The sequence below is a fragment of the Benincasa hispida genome, chromosome 3 (assembly GCF_009727055.1).
Source record: "Benincasa hispida cultivar B227 chromosome 3, ASM972705v1, whole genome shotgun sequence".
NCBI lineage: Eukaryota > Viridiplantae > Streptophyta > Magnoliopsida > Cucurbitales > Cucurbitaceae > Benincasa > Benincasa hispida.
In genome coordinates, this window is record NC_052351.1 from 34,289,189 (window position 1) to 34,308,393 (window position 19,205).

Genomic DNA, 19,205 nt, shown 5'->3' on the forward strand with positions numbered 1-19,205 from the left:
TATTGTTGGTTATATGATACTGAATAGGATAATTTATTAATTTGATATTATTTTGTAGTGAGGTGATTTCTTCAGTCTCCATCTTCTCTCTTTGTTGTTGTCGTCACCTTTCTTCTTTCTCTCATTTTCAGATTTAGAAGGAAGAGTTTTCATTGCTTCCAAATCTAAAAATGATTTGAAAAGATTTCTTGTCATCATTTGATATTTGAAAGGAAGAGTTTTCATTCCGACCCTTCGAGAACCAAGTAAGAGTATTTTATTTGGTTATGAATGGAAGGACGAAATGAAGACAATATAAATAGTATAAAGCAACTTAGTTTATCAAAAAATTTTATAAACAACGAGCATATCTCAATTAGCATACAAGTGTGTTAGTAACTAGAGATCTGTGGCCCGAATCCTCCTACTCCCAATTGTATTTAAAAAAAACTTTTAATAAACCACATAATAAAACTCTCAATTGCAATTTCCCAACCTTTAACAGGTATGATATATATGGACCTTGATTCTCCAACTATTCGTTAAATTAATGAATTTACAAACTCTAACATTACACAATTAACTTAACTTATATGTATTATATGTTAGTCAAATAATGGTCTAAAGAACCTTTAGAACCATTTTCTAAATTTAAAAACTAAATAAATACTAAACTCAAATATCATAAATAAAAAATAGGATGTGAGATATTCGATCTTCTAGAAAAAGCGTACAAAAGAATAACCCCAATTTAGTAACCCTATTATTGGGCTTAAATTTTAAATGAAAATAAATAAATAAATAGAACAAGGAATGGCGTCGCCCGGATTCGAACCGGAGACCTTCAGTGTGTTAGACTGACGTGATAACCAACTACACCACGACACCAGTTGGTAAGTCGACGGGCGTAGATTATATATGTTTATTAGTTACAGCAATCTTCGGACTTTTCCATAATGCGGTCTTTCATATTTATGAATTTCCAATTTCAATCTTTATGTATGTCAAATTTTAATATTTTAAATAAATAAATTTTAACCAATCCTTAACATTATTCAAATTATTTCTATCAATCCATATGGCCCAACAAGCTGTAGCCATAAGATCTAAATCGTCTTTTCGAGCAATCCAACGGTCGATGAAGCTTCCATTGAAATCATCTCTTACTGTCAAGATTGATGATATTTCTTTCCATATAAAGCAAGTTCTTATGCAAGAAAAAAGCACACGATCTATTTTTTGTATTCGAATTAGGGGTGTTCATGAGTTGAGTTAGATTGGATTAAAAGACTCTTTAGATCCAACTCAATTGTTCGGACTGTAAATTTTTTCAACCTAAATAATCCTTATTAAAAAAAGAACCCAACCCAATCCAACCATGAAATATTTGGGTTGGGTTGGGTTGATTTGGGTTAATCAGGTCATTTATTTAAGAAGCAAAATGTAAATACATAAAAATCTAATTTAATTATTTTCATATATTGAATTAAGATTAACAATTCAATTTCAATTTATATAGTGAAAATTTTCTTTCTAAAGTGAAAAGAGACTATTTCAGAGTTGTTGAATAATAAATTATTCAAAAAATATTTAAATTAAATAAAATTAAAATCAACATACGTATAAATAATTGTGTTATAAGTAATAAAAAATATATTTTTTAAAGTTAATAATAAATTCGGCTTGGTTCAGATTGGTTTGGGTTTTATTAGGTGAACCCATGAACCAACCCAACCCATAAAATTTTCATTTATTTGAACCCAACCCAACCCATAACCCAACTTAAATCACACGGATTGGATTGGGTCGATCAGTTTTTTCGGATTATCGAATTTTTTGAACACCTCTAATTCGAATGTATTTATAAAATAATAATTTAAAGATAAACAACAGTTTTTGTTAATCAAGTTTTCATGAAAATAATCATACCAAAAAAATCACGAGAAATAATTATAAATAAAAAAGAAATCATTATCAAACACGGTCTAAGCATTTACTGAGAAGTTATTTTGTAACACGTTTTTATATCAAATCAAGACTTTAAAAATGGAGTTTTTTTTTTTAAAGACCATCAGAACAATATCTTACCCAAATTCAGAACTATGTGAAAAAGTCTTTGGTTGCAATGAAAGATTGAGAAAGTTCATTGTCTTTTAAGCATATGGACAATGTCTATGGCCATCAAAGTCCTCTTTTCATGTCTTTTCAGTTTAGGTTATGACTTTATAAATAACCTTCTTCAAGTCTCGTTTGATATCGGTTTAATTTCTTGTTTTTAATTATTATAAATTAAATTTATAAATACTACTTTCACATATAAATTTCTATGTTTTGTTATCCATTTTCTACTAATATTTTAAAAAAACTAAGTCGAATCTTGAAAACTAAAAAAAATATATTTATCAAAAACTTGTTCTTATTTTTAGATTATGACATGGAATTCAAGAGTTTCTTTTAACAAAAGTGAAAATCGTATAGAAAATTGGAGGAAACAAATATAAATTGAAAAAAATATATAAAATTAAAAACAAAATTGTTATCAAATAAGATTTTATGATTTATTAAATACAAAATTAAGAATTCCGAGATCTATTAAACATTTTTAAAAGCTTAGAAATTTGATAAACACAAACCTCAAATTCAAGATCTAAATTTCTTATGATTTAAGCGCATAAAATTATTACTTTTAGAGTGAGAATTTAAGTCGGATAATGTGATATTTGTGTGTTTTAGAATTTAAAAATCATAATTGAAAAAGAGAGAAAAGAAGCATACATTTTAAAACACATAAATTCAAAATAAAATTGTTGTTCGACCGGATTTCACGATTTAATTAGATGAAAAAAAAAATTCAGAGATTTATTATACATTTTTAAGAGTTTAGAGAATTGATAGCCACAAATTTCAAACGTGAAGACCTAAATTTCTTTTAATTTAAGCACAGAATTATTATACCTTTCGAGTTTGGAAAATTATCGAGGTAGTTTCCATTTTTTGGATATAAATTATAATTATAATTATAAATAGACAACAATCATGTATGTTAACTTAAATTATGGCCTAATTATATTTTCTTTCCTAATATTTTCCTTTTTATTAAGCTTATTATTCATTAATATATATAAAACAACACATGTAATTTTTAAAAGAAAAATGAGGGTGAAAATTCAAGTCATAATATTTATGTGTTTTAATATTAATGAAATCTTTAGAATTGACACTTGCTCATTTGTTTTCAACTGAAGTCATCTAAATGGTACAAACAATATACATCAATGACTTGTAACTTACAAGGTCTATTTGATTTAACTTGGAGCTTGGGCAATATGACATGGTTTAGCCAAATATCAATATATTCGTCCATATAGGGATAAAAATCAGAGGATTCGATATCAATTTTAGGGTTTAATGGATAATCTCTAATATCTCACACAAATTAAAGGGATTTTGAATATCCCGAAGTGGAAGAAAATTAATGCGATCGTGTCTCGATTTTCATTTCACAGAACAATGAACACAGATGACAAAAACACAGGATAAACTAATAATAATCAAGCATGCAACCTACTATGATTTTATGAGGAAATAGGGAATTTGAAAAACTTATCCTTGAAGAAAACTATCTTCTTGAATTCTCTTCGAATCACAGCAAGAACACGAATATTCACCTTCTCCCGATCTCACGTTCACAGCAACCCATAATTAATTTTTTTTCTTGAGAGATTTTTCACAGTGAGTTTTAAGGAAGGAGATGAAGAAGATGAAACGTTTATCCTCTTTCTATAAATTTCATGTATATGAGGGAGTTATAACTTCCTCCTTTTTTTTCATTTAAATTAAAATTAAAATTAATGAATTTTAATAAAAATAATATATATATTAACTAACTTATTATATATATAAATATCAAACTATGTTATATCACATATAATATATAACCTATAGTTTATATTATATCATATACAATATAACCTATAGTTTATTACTCCTCATATAACCTATAGAATTAATATGAATCATATTCATATTAATTTTAACCTATAGTTTTTATTTGAATCACATTCATATAATTAATATTTGAATCATATTCATATATTTCTCTCATCAAAACTTTATATTCTAAAGTATCATATAAATTATATTAATTATATCGTATATAATTAATTCCCTTTAATTAATTTGAACAATTTAAATTAACCTAAACATTAATTTGATTCTCATTAATCCTTATTGAGCTAACAAAGGGACCTTATAGACCTATAGATTGAATTTCTAATGATACTTGATTAATTAATTAAACTTTTTAATTAAATTAATCAACCTTCATTAACTGTTGGTCACACTACTAAAAACCGACAACTACATTCTTCGCACTATAGATATATTTCTATATCAATTGGATATAATCAATCAACGGTGCATTGAGCCTTCACAAATTGCTTGTAAGTACAGCTAGGTTAAAATTACCACTTTACCCCTATAGTTACATCTAATTCCTTAAGTACCATTGATCCCTCTAATGAACAATTAGTTATAGTCCAACTATAACCGAACCCCTCTTGGGCTAGGAGAGGGTATGGCGCCACATTGTTTAAGCCCCAAATCAACCCGTAAGTGACAATTTATCTACTTATCCTAACAATAGGGAAGGAGTGAATTCCTTATTGTATAGTTGTGTTCCCATATCCCCAATCAGACAAATCCCTAAGATGGTAGGCTTATTGAGTCGGTGAATCTGTCTACTCTCACCTATATAAATCAAAGGACCGCCCTTATAGGCAAGAGTTCACAACTCACTGAGGATTTAGGCCAAATCGCTTATGGTCATCCTAGTGAAATATAAGTTTCTTCTCGCAACGGTGTTATAAAGAGAGACTATTCATTTTGTGATGCGATCTTATACAAACTCTTTGTATAGGATGTATAGGTAGCACTTTACAACAATTGTAACAATTACAAAGCGGGTTGTATCTGTAGTGTCACCAGGATAAGTTATAACTTGTAAAAATACAAGTTATTATACCTTTTTTTATCTAAAAAAATTAGAAAAAACTCTGAAAATGCGACAATTTGCTAAGAAAAATCATAGAAATAATTGCAGCATGTGATCACACACACTCAACACCTAATCTGTCTATTTTAAAGTTAAAATCACTTTGTTTAAGTGCAGAATGACTGCTGATGCGATCAAATGAGGATTCTCAATGCTTACACATGATCGCATAGCTAGCCGAGTCAGTAACTCCAGGTGATGAGACATGACGCGACACTTGGGCGGTGGAGGTCAAATCAAAGATTGAGTTAGTGGCTGATAAGAAAGCTTCATTGCAGAGCCAATGAACTTCTGACGCGCAACGCGGTGCATCAGGGTATGGAATTTAATGTACCTTATCAATATAATCATAAGCAAGAGAAAAAAATACTATCCTCGAACGTCTATAAATAGCCATGAGTCGCCATGCAAAAAGGGGGACGACTTTCTAAGAAGAATCAAGAGTAAAAATTCTGTTAAAGAAGCCCTTCTCTTACAACCATTCAAAAACTTTAGTGAGAACTTTGATTTCCTGTGGAAGTAGAAGATGAACTTCATCTTTCAATACTTGTAGTGAAGCAGTCATTGAGGAAGTTGGGGGAAACAAGAAATTGTGCACCACGGCTTGACTCCCTATCCTTATTCTTTATCTTAAGTGTATTTGTATTGTTTAAGCATTGCAAGGACTCATTTCTTTAATATGAATATATATTCATTTCAACTTTCATCCATACTCTCTTTATTCATTATGAGCAATTAAATCTTTCATGGATTGAGAAGCATCTAACTAACATGAACTAAGAAATATTTAAACCATGCATTTTACTTGTTTTATGTATGTCTGATGAAATACTTGAATAAGTCGAAAGATTACCCTAAGTCGATTAAATCTCAGTTTGAGAGAACTAGAGACTTAGAACTCATAAAACAAGAAGAGAGGTTCTTTAGAAATGAGTAACATCTTTTGCATTACACACTCATCGCATGCATCCTAGAGATAGGATAGTGTGGCCATGTACATGTAATGCAGATTTTGATAGGTATGATTGATGATGTTCTATGCTCGAAATGATGCGATACTACCGCTAGATATGCGTTAATGATGGGTGTTCACGTAGTATGCCATGCGTTGTCACAAGTATCCTTACAATAGAATCAAGTGTAATTCCACCGCAAGTTTCTCGGTGTGATCCGAGGTCGAACACGGGGACTAGTTTAGGTTATTGTGGTATGTTCATGATATATGCGACCAGGTTTTCAATCTTTAAAAATGTGTTTGTACAGGTATATAAATTGCGATAAAATAAAGTAAAGCAGTAAAGTTGCGATAATAAAATGAAATACAATAAACCTAAGCTAGATGATACAAGATACATGCTTCATGTACAAGATGCTGGGGTCAAGGCTGGCTGTGAAAGTTATGCAAAGACGTGGGATGCAGCGGCAAGTCTTATGAACAAAATAGAAAGACAAAGACAAAGAATATAAACAACACAAGTTCTCAATTGCGTTGAAGCTACAAATGTTGTTCTGCTCTTTTCTTGGTGTACACCTTTCAGTGATCGGCCGCGCTTCCACATGTCTGTGGTGAAAGAGACTAACGTAATGAATGCAAGGTTGCTTCCATGCTAGAAGTACTACTCGCTTTAGTTAACGCATTCTTCTGACCTTCTCTCGATAGATCAAAATGGTATCTTCACTTCTGCTCTTACAGGTGAAGATATCGTCTAGTATGCCCTAGCTAAACGCATTTTATATCTTTAACACAGACTAAGTACTTAGTTAATTCATATTGCTTATTAGGGAATTAAGAAGACATCATGAAGAAAGTGATTGACGGGTGAACGAAAATAGACAGAAAATGGTAAATGAAGGCTATCAAAACATTAATATCTCTATTAAGTATTTGATAGATGGTATGTGAATGAAGAGATAAAGAAAACATGAAATACAACGATGAAAGAGATAGAACAGATACAAACAAGTGTCAATGTCTTGGCACTGATTCGATGGAGATCTGCATGCCGAATATGATGGATTTGATGGTAGGAAGAGCTTCCCTCAGGCTTGCTCCACCGGTTGCAGGGATCTTTGCATAGAGCTTTCAATTGGGTGTTTGGCAGATTAGATCTGAGATTCACCTCTCGGCCTTATCTCGTTTTCTTCCCAGATTTCTTCACTTAAGCACTCAGCTCAGTCTTTTCTCTCAACAGTTTTGTAGCATTTACCCCGTATCCTGTAGCATACTTTTTTTCTGAAATCAATGGGGTATTTATAGGTGCAGATCTTTGACTCTGGCTTTGTGGCCCCTCACTTGATCGTTATGGTAATTCTGAAGATGGAGGGATATTATTCCTTCTGTTATGCAATCAGACCGTCAATTTTGCAAAATCGTTAGTTGGACACGTGTTTCAATCCTCCGCTTTTGCTTTGCTCAGCTGCATCTTTCGATCATGGATTCGCATGTGATGTTATTTTTATTACCGCATGCGATTGCACACAGCTCTGGATCGACTGTTGCAATGCGCCGTCATTACGGTAATCGTCTCTTCATTGTTGACTGACGGGCGCAATGTGATAGAGATGCGTTGATCAATTTCTCGTGAGCCTTGAGCGCAAGCGGTGACTTGGTCTCCTGCAAAACAGAGTAAAATTCGGCTTGTCTTCCATCTTTATGGTATTAGTGGGCGTAATTGCAAACGTTTATAATTATTGTAATACTAGGTTAATTTTCATACAATCGGTGCATATTTACTAACTTTTGGCCACAATATCTAGATAAGGTGGCATAAATAACTTGTATTTCTACAAGTTATCAGTACACTGAGAAGTGTAAGTTCTAATCTTAAGTGCATGCTTGAATGCATGATTTATATATTTACTTAGGAATTGTTAGCGAATATTCTTCTCAACCCTGTCATCGCATATCTACGTTTCACAACCATCGCGTATACTATTTCACTCAAAGTATAAACCCCATCGCATATAACTTAGTGTTAGAGTAATATCAAATTCACTCTAATTAGTAATCAATTGCGTCAAGATCAAAACATTAAACTTCATTGCATACTTGTAAAGCAATTCCTAAGTTTGACCCTGGACTCACCAGGACTCTAATTGAGCTTGCATTTGGGTTCAATTAGATAAAACAGTGTGTTATAATCTCACAATTAATATTCATTTCATGGCATGGTATGATCGTATTAATAAGATACCCGGTCTTATCCATCTACTACAGATTGTTCAGGTTACCATCTTAACGTGATCCACTTGTATGTCTCCACATACATGTTTAAGTTACATCAAATAACCTTGGATCTTAGTTTATTGGTTTTTGGGTAATGCAACTAAAAGTCAAATAAAATACAACTTATTTTATTAGATAAATAATAAGTTTGTAAAAATACAATTACAAGCTACAAAACCATGAGATTTAGGGCATTCTGTTGATTTTTATGTCCTAAAACTCGCAGTTTGTAAAATGATAAACATTTTCTATAATCAAGAAACTTATTATTGATTTCATAAATTGTATGAAAGTCTAAATCCAATAAAATAAGACCCATGACTATTGTATGAGCACTTGAACTTTATGTGGAGACATAAGAGTAGATCAGGTTCGAGTAAATAATAAAAAATGATCTATGGTACATGAATAAGATTGGGTACCTTATTCTGGTAACACTATTGGATGCAGCTTACTCTGTAGTTGTTACAAAGAGTTATAAAGTGCTGCATACGATGTGATCCTAATTCGTACATGTTATGACATGAGGAGTGGGGGCGTCCTATGCAATGAGTTTGTATAAGATCAGGACCAAGAAATAAGTCACTATTACTTTATAACGCTGTTTACTGTATAAGGCTAACTATTTTTTCTAGATGACCTAGATAACTTGATCTTAAACCTGAGTTAACTATGAACTCCTATTTATTCAGGATTGCCCTTAGATTTTCATAGGTGAGAATTGGCTCAATAGCGTTGGCTCAATAAGACTCCCATTTCAGGGATAAGACCGGATAGATAGCTGGGGACATAGAGTGCAAGACAGAGTTCACGCATACCCGATTTAGGGATAGGAGAAAGGTTGTTCTCTCAAGTATTGAATCTAAGTCTTGAACAAGGGGCTCTACCCTCTCACTGGATTGAGAGAGTTTGGTTTAGTGGTTGGATCACAAACCAGTTGTTCATTAGAGGATCAGTAGGGATTTGAGGAATAATACGTAATCTCGGGGGTAAAACAGATATTTGACCCAATTGTTATTACGAACAACCTGTGAAGGGTCGACTTGTTGATTATGGTTAAATCATGTGGACATAATATATCTACAGTGAGGGAGAGTGCAACTATGGGCTTTAGTGGAGTGACACATTAGTTAACGAATGAGGATTAATCTGGTCTAATGAGTTTAGCTAATTAATCTCGGATCGTTGGAGCCCATGATCTGTAGGTCCGCAAGGTCCCCATATTAACTCGTAACGGACTAGCTCTAGAATAGCGTGATAAGTTAATTTGAAATGTTCAAATTAGAATTAAGGGAATTAGTAATTATATGAGATATAATTACATGTTTAATTTGAGGATTAAACGGAATAGGGGAATTTATATATTTAAATATGATTTGAATATATAAAGATGGATGTGTAAAAATTAATTTAATATTTGATATTAAATTAATTAGTTTTATTTAAAAATTAATTTATGAAATTAATTACATTTTTTTTTTCAATTTTTTAAAATCAAAATGTATTTTGGAAAAATTATTTTTGATTTTATGATAAAATTGGAAAATTAGAAAATAAAACACAAAATTGAAAAATCTTGTTTTCCATTATCCATCACCTAAGTAGCTCACACAAATAGCATTCTCTTTGCCTTGTCTTCTCCAAACATGAGCTGCAACTCATTCAACTCTCTCCTTTGCATGTTGATATGCAATATAGTGAAGAGATTGGAGTGAAATTCGGGCATGCAATCTATAGAGAATTTTAGAGAAAATTCAGGTTGAAGAAAGGGTTCTTCACCAAGATTGTTGCTGTGAGCTTTTCTTCTTCATCCCTTGATTCAAGCTTGTTTTGAGTCCCACAACTTAATCTAGAGTACCAAGAGAATAGTGGGCAAGATCTTGAGGTATTCTACAACAAAACTTGGAGAAGATAGCAGCTGGAGAAGGAGCTTTGAAAAAGTTCTACAAGAGGTATGTCTTGAAACTCACTTGTTTTCTGCAAGAGCATGTTTTATATTTTGCCAAAATTGGTGAATTAGAGTGCTTAGATGACCCTTGTGCTTCCACTGTTGCTGATACAATCCTACACATTCATATAAAGACATGCGAGCGAGGGTATTCTATATAAAGAATTTGTATAAGATAAGACCACGAAATGAATAGTCTTTCTATATAACACCATTGTTAGTAGAAACTTACATTTCACCAAGATGACCATAGATGATTTGACCTGAATCCTGAATGAGTTGTGAACTCCTGCCTATAAAGGCGATCCTTAGATTTGTAGGGGTAAGAGTGACCAGTTTCTTCGACTCAGTATGTCTATCATTTTGGGGAATTGAGGAGCTGGTAACATAGTTTCACAAGAAGGAATTTACTCATTCCCTATTCATAGGGTAAGTAGAGAAATTGCTTCCTTAAAGGCTGATTACCGAGACTTAAACAATATGGTGCCACGCCCTCTCCTGGCCCGAGAGGGGTTCGGTTATAATTGAGAAGGGATTGTGAAGTCCAAAGCGGAAGTAGGATCGTGTCTCAATTCACAAATTTAAATAGTGAATTGAAATTACATAAGATATAATTATGCATTCTAACATAATTATAACATGTTTAGAGGAAATACAGAGAAGGAAGAGGGGTTTGGTTTACTAACCTCTTGAAGAAACTAATCTTCACGAACTTCTCTTCAAAAAGTCACGATCAATTCTCTTCCTTATGAATCACGATCAAAACCCATATTGGACACAACCAATAGATAATCCTCTGTATTCTCCTCTAGGATATGAGATTTATAGGAGTTTTGTGGGCTCTGTTGATTTTGGGAGAGGGAGAGAATTTGTGTTAGATGAGAGAGAGCTTTCTTCTGTGAGAATACATGCCCTCTTTCTTCACACACAGACGTTCTGTGTTTTCGAAAGAAGAAGATCGTCCATCTCCAACTTCCTACTCACAATCGTTATTGAGAGAAAATAGGGAGGGAGTTATTGTCATAACTCCCTCATTTAATTTAATTCAAAATAAAATAAAATAAAATTTAATATACATATATGATTATCATATATTATACATTAAACTATCTGTTATATCAAATATAATATATAACCTATAGTTTTTATATTGTATCAAATGCAATATAACCTATAGTTAGAATTCTCTCAATAATATATGAAATTTAATATAAATTAAATTTATATTAAATATATGAATCCATTTCATATAATTAATATTTGAATCATATTCATATATTTATATCCTCTCACATAAACTTTATATTATAATGTATCAAATACATTATATTAATTATATCACATATAATTAATTTAAATTAATTATATCATATATAATTAATCCCTCAATTAATTTGAAAAATTCAAACTAATCCAAAATTAATTCTCAATAATCCTTGTTGAGCTACAAAAAGAACTTTATAGACCTATAGATTGAAACTCCAATGATACTTGGATAATTAAATAAACTCCTTTAATTAAATTACCCAACTTCCATTAACTTTCGATCACTTTATTAAAGACCGACAGCTACACACTTCGTACTACAGATATATTTCTATATCCATTGGATATAACCAATCAACAGAGTGTTAGCCCTTCATAAATTGCTCGTAAGTACAACTGTGCCAAAATTACCGTTTTACCCCTATAATTACATCTAATTTCTTAAGTACCACATATCCTTCTAATGAACAATAAATCATATCCTTCTAAGTGAGTTAGAAGAAATTTTTTTACCAGTGTGTGAATCTTGCCTTGAGGGTAAGATGTCTAAAAGACATTTTACTAGAAAAGGTTATCGAGCCAAAGAGTGTCTTGAGTTAGTACATTCCGACCTCTGTGGTTCTATGAATGTGCGAGCCCGAGGTGGCTATGAGTATTGTATCAGTTTTACTGATGATTACTCTAGGTATGGGTATGTTTATCTCATGCAACGGAAGTCTGAATCCTTTGAAAAGTTCAAAGAGTTCAAGGCTGAAGCTGAAAATGCATTGGATAGACGGATTAAAACACTTTGATCGGATCGAGGTGGAGAATTTTTGGACTCATCATTCCAGGACTATTTGATAGAACATGGAATCGTTTCCCAACTTTCAACACCGGGTAGACCTCAGCAGAATGGTATAGTGGAGAGGAGAAATAGAACCTTGTTGGACATGGTTCTTTCGATGATGAGTTACACTTTCTTATCGGACTCGTTTTAGGGTTTCACAGTGGAGATTATGATTTACATACTCAACTGTGTTCCTTCCAAGAGTGTTGCGAGAACACCTCTGGAGTTGTGGAATAAGCGTAAAGCTAGTTTACGTCACTTTCACATTTGGGATTGTCCTGCACATGTGCTTGAGACAAATCCCAAGAAATTGGAACTATGGTCGAGGTTATACCTTTTTGTAGGATACCCCAAAAGTGCACGAGGGGGTTATTTTTATGATCCGTTGGAAAATAGGGTGTTTGTTTCCACGAACGCTACTTTCCTAGAGGAGGATCATATAAGGGAGCACAGTCCACGAAGTAAAGTCGTGTTGCGTGAACTTTCCAATGAAACTAATGAAACTTCAATAAGAGTTGTTGAAGAGCCCGCTTCATCAGCAAGAGTTGTTGATGGTAGTTCGTCTAATAGGTTAATTCCACCTCAAGAATTGAGGGAACCTTGACGCAGTGGGAGAGTCGCGAACCCACCCGTTCGCTATCTGGGTTTCACGAAAATCCTAGCTATGGTAGCAGATTACGATGTTGAAGATCAGTTGTCTTATCAGAAGGCAATGGAGGACGTAGACCGGGATGAATGGGTCAAGGCCATGGATCTTGAGATGGAGTCGATGTACTTCAACTCAGTATGGGATCTTACAGATCAGTCTGATGGGGTAAGACCCATAGGTTGTAAATGGATCTACAAGTGCGAATAGGGTGCTTATGGGAAGCTGCAAACCTTCAAGGCTCGACTTGTGGCAAAGGGTTATACCCAGGTAAAGGGAGTCAACTATGAGGAGACTTTCTCGACTGTTGACATGTTAAAGTCAATCCGCATCCTCCTGTCCATTGCAGCTTATTATAATTATAAGATCTGGCAAATGGATGTCAAGACGACCTTTCTGAATGACAATCTTGAGGAGACCATTTACATGGTGCAACCTGAGGGATTCATAGCCCAAGATCAAGAGCAAAAAGTTTGCAAGATGAATCAGTCCATTTATGGGTTGAAATAGGCATCTAGATCTTGGAACATACGGTTTGATACTGCAATCAAGTAATATGGCTTTGACCAGAACATTGATGAACCTTGTATCTACAAGAAGATCGTCAACGCTTCAGTAGTATTCTAAGTGTTTTATGTAGACAATATACTAATCATTGGAAATGACGTAGGTCTACTGACTACAGTTAAGAACTGGCTAGCGACCCAATTCCAAATGAAAGATTTGGGAGAGGCTCAGTTTATTCTGGGTATACAAATCTTTTGAGATCGTAAGAACAAAGTGTTAGCACTGTCTTAGGCATCGTACATTGACAAGATGTTGCTCAAGTACTCGATGCAGGACTCCAAGAGGGGCCTACTGCTGTTCAGGCATGGAGTCACTTTGTCTAAGGACATGTGTCCTAAGAAGCCTTAAGAGGTTGAGGAGATGAGACGAGTCCCTATGTGTCTATCATTGGCAATTTGATGTACGCGATGTTTTGTACTAGACCAGACATCTGCTACGTTGTGGGCATAGTCAGTAGGTATCAGTCTAACCCACTGGACCACAGTGAAGAACATCCTCAAGTATCTTCGGAGAACGAGGGACTACATGTTCGTGTATGGATCTAGGGATTTGATCCTTAATAGATACACAGATTCTGACTTTCAGATTGATATGGACTCTCGCAAGTCCACGTCAGGGTCAGTCTTTACTCTTAACGGAGGAGTTTTAGTGTGGCGAAGCACTAAGCAGGGGTGCATCGCCGATTCCACTATGGAGGCGGAGTACGCGCTTGCGAAGCTGTTAAGGAGGTCATATGGCTCAATAAGTTCTTGACAGAACTAGAAGTTGTTCCAGATATATCTAGGTTCATTACCCTCTATTGTGATAATAGTGGAGCTGTGGTGAACTCCAAGGAGCCTAGAAGTCACAGACGCAACAAACACATAGAGCGGAAGTATCACCTGATCCGCAAGATAGTGCATCGAGGGGACGTGATCATCACGAAGATTGCATTGAAGCACAATGTTGTTGACCCGTTTACGAAGGCTCTCATGGCTACAATGTTTGAGGGTCACCTTCAGAGCATGGGTCTACAGAACTGCCTGCGACTGAGCTAGGGCAAGTGGGAGTTTTCTTGTATTGGGCTTTTATGCCCTAGTTTATTGTTTTGTACTAGTTTTTGTACACCTCACTTCGCTTTTGGACACGTGGGAGATTGTTGGGGTTAATGCCCTAAAGTCTCGTGCCTTGTAATTTGTAAACAATTTGTACGAATGCTTGTGATGTATAATATATGATATTTTACTTCACTTATTGATTTTGCTCAGTTGAATGTTTTATTTACTTTAACACAAACCAATAAACTAAAATCCCTGGTTTTTGTATGTAACTTAAGCATGTATGTGGTGACATACAAGTGGATCATGTCTTAAGTGATAACCAAAATGGTCTATAGTATATGGATAAAGGAGGGAAACCTTATCCTCATAACGCTACGGATGTGACCCGCTTTGTGGAATGGTCACAAGTGTTGTGACTTGTCACAGATGGTCTGATCCTGATCATTCGTATTGGGGACATGCGAGCGGGGGTGTCCTATTCCTGTCTCTTATACACATCTAGATGTGTATAAGAGACAGGTTAACGTCTCGTCATATAACACCGTTCATGAGAGAGAGTTCACTTGACTAGGATGACCATAGGTAAGATGACCACAATCCTGAGTGAGTTGGGAACTCCTGCCATTGAGGGTGGTCTTTTGATGTGCATGGGTACGAGTGGCCAGGCCGCCGACTCAAACCTACTACTTTGAAGATTCGTCTGATTTAGGAGTTGGGGACTCAGCTACAGAAGATGGAATTCACTCATTTCCCGAAACAGGGGTAAGTAGATAGATAGCTCCCTTAAAGGCTGATTCTAAGGCTTGAACGATGTGGTGCCACACACCTTCTCTTGGCTCGAGAGGTGTTCACACATAGTTGGACTATGTTGTATTGTTCATTGGAGAAATCAATGGTGAAATGTAACTACAGGGGCAAAATAGTGAATTGGCCCAGGTGTATTTACAAATCTGTGAAGGGTTATCATACTCATGATTGGTTATATCCAATGGACACAGAAATATATTCGTGGTAAGAAAAGTTCAACTGCCAATCTTTAGTGGAATGAGTGGCAGTTAACAGATGGTGGATCTCGTGACTAAAGAGTTTAGTCAACTATTCACGTATCGTTGGAGCTTCGAGTCATAAGTCCATAAGGTCCCCTTGGTAGCTTGGATAAAAGTCAAGAATCAATTTTTAGGTCAGTTTGAAATGTTCAAATTGACAAGAGGGAGTTCAATTATATTCGTTAATTATATATGATATGATTGACTAAATGTATGAGATACATTATTTTGGAGGAAATTGGATATAAATATGATTTATATCAAGTGGAGGAGAATACTCTATAGTTGATATATGATATTAAACTATAGGTTAAGAATATAATATAATTATATTCATTAATTAATTAATTGGGTGGTTATGTGATAATTGGCCAAGTTTTTATCTGGATTCGTGTGAAAGTGGGAAGTTCGATTCAATTCTTGTAACTGGAGAATAAAATAAAAATTGTTTTCATTTTGAATGAGAAACGAAAAAAGAGATCCGAAAATTCGCTCATGGTGTGAAAGTATATGATCGCTTAGCGTTGAGAGCTTATACGATAGTGCCCGTCTTCCTAAACGATCGCACACCCACGCACTAAACTATCGCCCACGATTTCTAGACGATCGCTTACGTTTACTACATGATCGTTTAGCGCGTCGAGCATAACTAAACGATCGCTTACCTTTTGATAGATGATTGCTTAGTGTTTACTACATGAATTGTGGTACCCCGACCTAAACGACAAGCACCGACTATACGATAGTATCTACTATCTCCCAATTGCTTGTCGTTCTACGCGATCACTTTTCCTCATTCCCTTTAACCAATTCCATCAAAGTCCACCCTTTGGATTCTACTCTAAGAATACCTGGGATTCAAGGGTGGTGTCGTCCTTGGTTGTTGTTTGTTCGTGCGCTTGATGCGTGTAGACGACCGTGGTGCTGCTAAGCAACTACTTGATGGACGATAAGGAGCGTGAGGAGTTCGCTCCGCTGGACTGAGTTCGATTGAAGAAAGTCTTCAACTAGTACGTTTACTCGGTCTTTTGTTATTTATTTGTTAAAGCATGCCAGTAATTAGTCTTATAATGCATATGTATGGGTAGAATGTATATACGATAATCTGTCACAAAGAAATCGGAAAAAACCGCTTCCGCTCATAGGCACTCTTGTTCAAGAGTTCCTTCATTTTCAACTTTAGCCTTGAATTCTTTGAACTTTTCAAAAGACTCTGACTTCTGTTACGTTAAATAAACGTACCCATACCTTGAATAATCATCAGCAAAAGTGATGAAATATTCATAACCTCCCCTAGCTCTTACATTCATCGGACCACAAAGGTCTGACATTCATCGGACCACAAAGGTGTGAATGCACTAGTTCTAGATGTTCTTTGGTCTTATGACCTTTTCCAGTAAAAGGTCTTTTAGTCATTTTACCTTCAAGGCATGGCTCACACACAGGTAAAGAATTTTCTTCTAACTCGCTTAGACGTCCATTCTTCACTAACCTCTCAATTCTATTGAGATTAATGTGTTCTAGTCTTAGATGCCAAAGTTGGGAATTTTCCTTAGGAGAAATTCTAAGTCGTTTATTTTGAGTTATGACAGTTTTAAACATCTCTATGTTATAGAGGCCATTTTTTGCTAACGGTCTTAGCACATACAAATTATTTTCCAGTTGAGCAGAACATATCTCAACACCATTCTTAGTAATAAACACTTTATAATAAGAAAAATTCAGTTGATAATTACATTCAAAAAGACTCTTTACAGATACTAAGTTCCTTTTTAAATCAAGAACAACAAATACATCATTCAAGATGAGAACTTTGTTCTGTAAAGTTAACCGGAAACCTCCCACTGCAACAGCTGAAACAATGTGTTCGGTTCCAACTTGCATCGTCATCTCACCAGCATCAAGTTGCCGCTAGGAACTAATTCTCTGTAATGAAGAAAAAACATAGTTAGTGCCCTAGAGTCAATAATCCAGGTAGAATCATCATTCTCCACTAAACAAGTTTTCAAGACAAGCAAATTACATTTACCTTGTTTGGCCTTCTTCTTCTGTGCCAAATATCTGGGGTAGTTCCTTTCCAGTGCCCGTCCTAGTTGCAATGGAAATATTTTTCCTTGTCGACCCTCACTGGTTGTCTACCCCTTGGAGCAGTAGCTTATGGGTTAACAGAAGCCTTCTCCTTACCACTCTCCTTCTTCTTCCACTTTCTGGTGCCGAAGGAAGAAGATGCAAACTCAGTTCCAGAGGTCGAACCTTTGTGGAACTTTTTAGATGATGAAGCAACATTTGCTTCACCCTTCTTCTCCTTGCTTTTCAACAAGGATTGGAATGTCTACAGCTCGTTGAGTAGAGTAGTAAGGTTGTAGCCAATCCTGTTCAGAACAGCATTACTGCGAAAATGAAGGAAGCTATCTGGTAAAGATTCCAGAATGATGCTAACCTTGCTAGTCTCATCGATGCTTGACCCATTCATCTCAACCACATCAGTGGATCATCATGTTGAGAACACTTTCCCGAACAGATGACCCCTCTTGCATACGTGAGTTGAAGATGTAATTGAGAGCGTCATGACTGAACTATATGGACGGTTGTCCGAACAATCCCCATAGGGACTCTATGATCTCACGTGTAGTAACCATAGACTCATGCTTCTTGGCCAAGACTTTATTAAGGCTAGCTAAGATATACGCTCAGGCCTTCTCGTTTGCCCTTGTCCATCGCTCATACGCTTCTCGAACATTTCGAGGAGCAAAAGGAGTTAGAATGGAAGGATACTCCTCCATCAGGATGAAACAGAGATCATCGAAGATCAAAATCGTGATTATTGTATTTTTTCAACAAGCTAGTTTTTGCAGTTAGTTTGTCGGTGGCAAGTAAACTTACAGTTGTAGTAGTCATAATAAAATTGCTGAAAGAGAACAAACTTAATTAAGTCTACTTTCATTAAACCATTTTTAGAAAACCAATTATATTTTAGCAAAATAGTCTAGTGTACCCTAAGAGACATCTATTTTGCAACGATGCTTCAGTAAGGCAGGAAAAAAATCACCATAGGGTGATCAAGTGCCCCTTCACTGAAATGAGACATTCTTAACCATTAGACAGAAATAACTCCTTGTAACTGAATCTAATAGTAACCATTGTTCGATCCAGAATTTGTTAACATCTTTAATAATTCCGTGTAAGTGTAACCCCTTATTTTAGGTTATAGAGTCCCACCCTAATGAACCAACATTACAGAAAAGCCGATTAGAACAAGAGACTAAAGCAACCTTATCCATTTCTGGAGATCAAGTAAAGAGTCATGCAAAACTGCCATCCTTTAGGGGGACACCCACGATGCCACGAGGCGATGCATAAAACTTTATCCAACCTAATGAGAGAGACCGAAGGATATGTTGTCACACATCCCGCTCCCACTTACTATGAATGTTCTCTCCATTCACCTTGGTATTGACCTACCCAAATGCCACCTGTAGGGGGACACCCATGGTGCCTCGAGACCGAGGATAGATCTCACGATGTGAATTTTTAGGGAGAAACGTGTAGAGGTTAAAGTGAAGTATCATATACTCCATTTTCCTCCCACTAAGTGTTCCACCTAG

General features: G+C 35.1%; 1 non-coding gene across 1 annotated transcript; it reads right to left on the minus strand.

Moving 5' to 3' along the window:
* Nucleotides 1-793: 793 nt before the first annotated feature.
* Nucleotides 794-867, minus strand: TRNAV-AAC. Its single transcript has one exon. It is a non-coding gene; the product is annotated as a tRNA-Val (tRNA).
* Nucleotides 868-19,205: the final 18,338 nt, after the last annotated feature.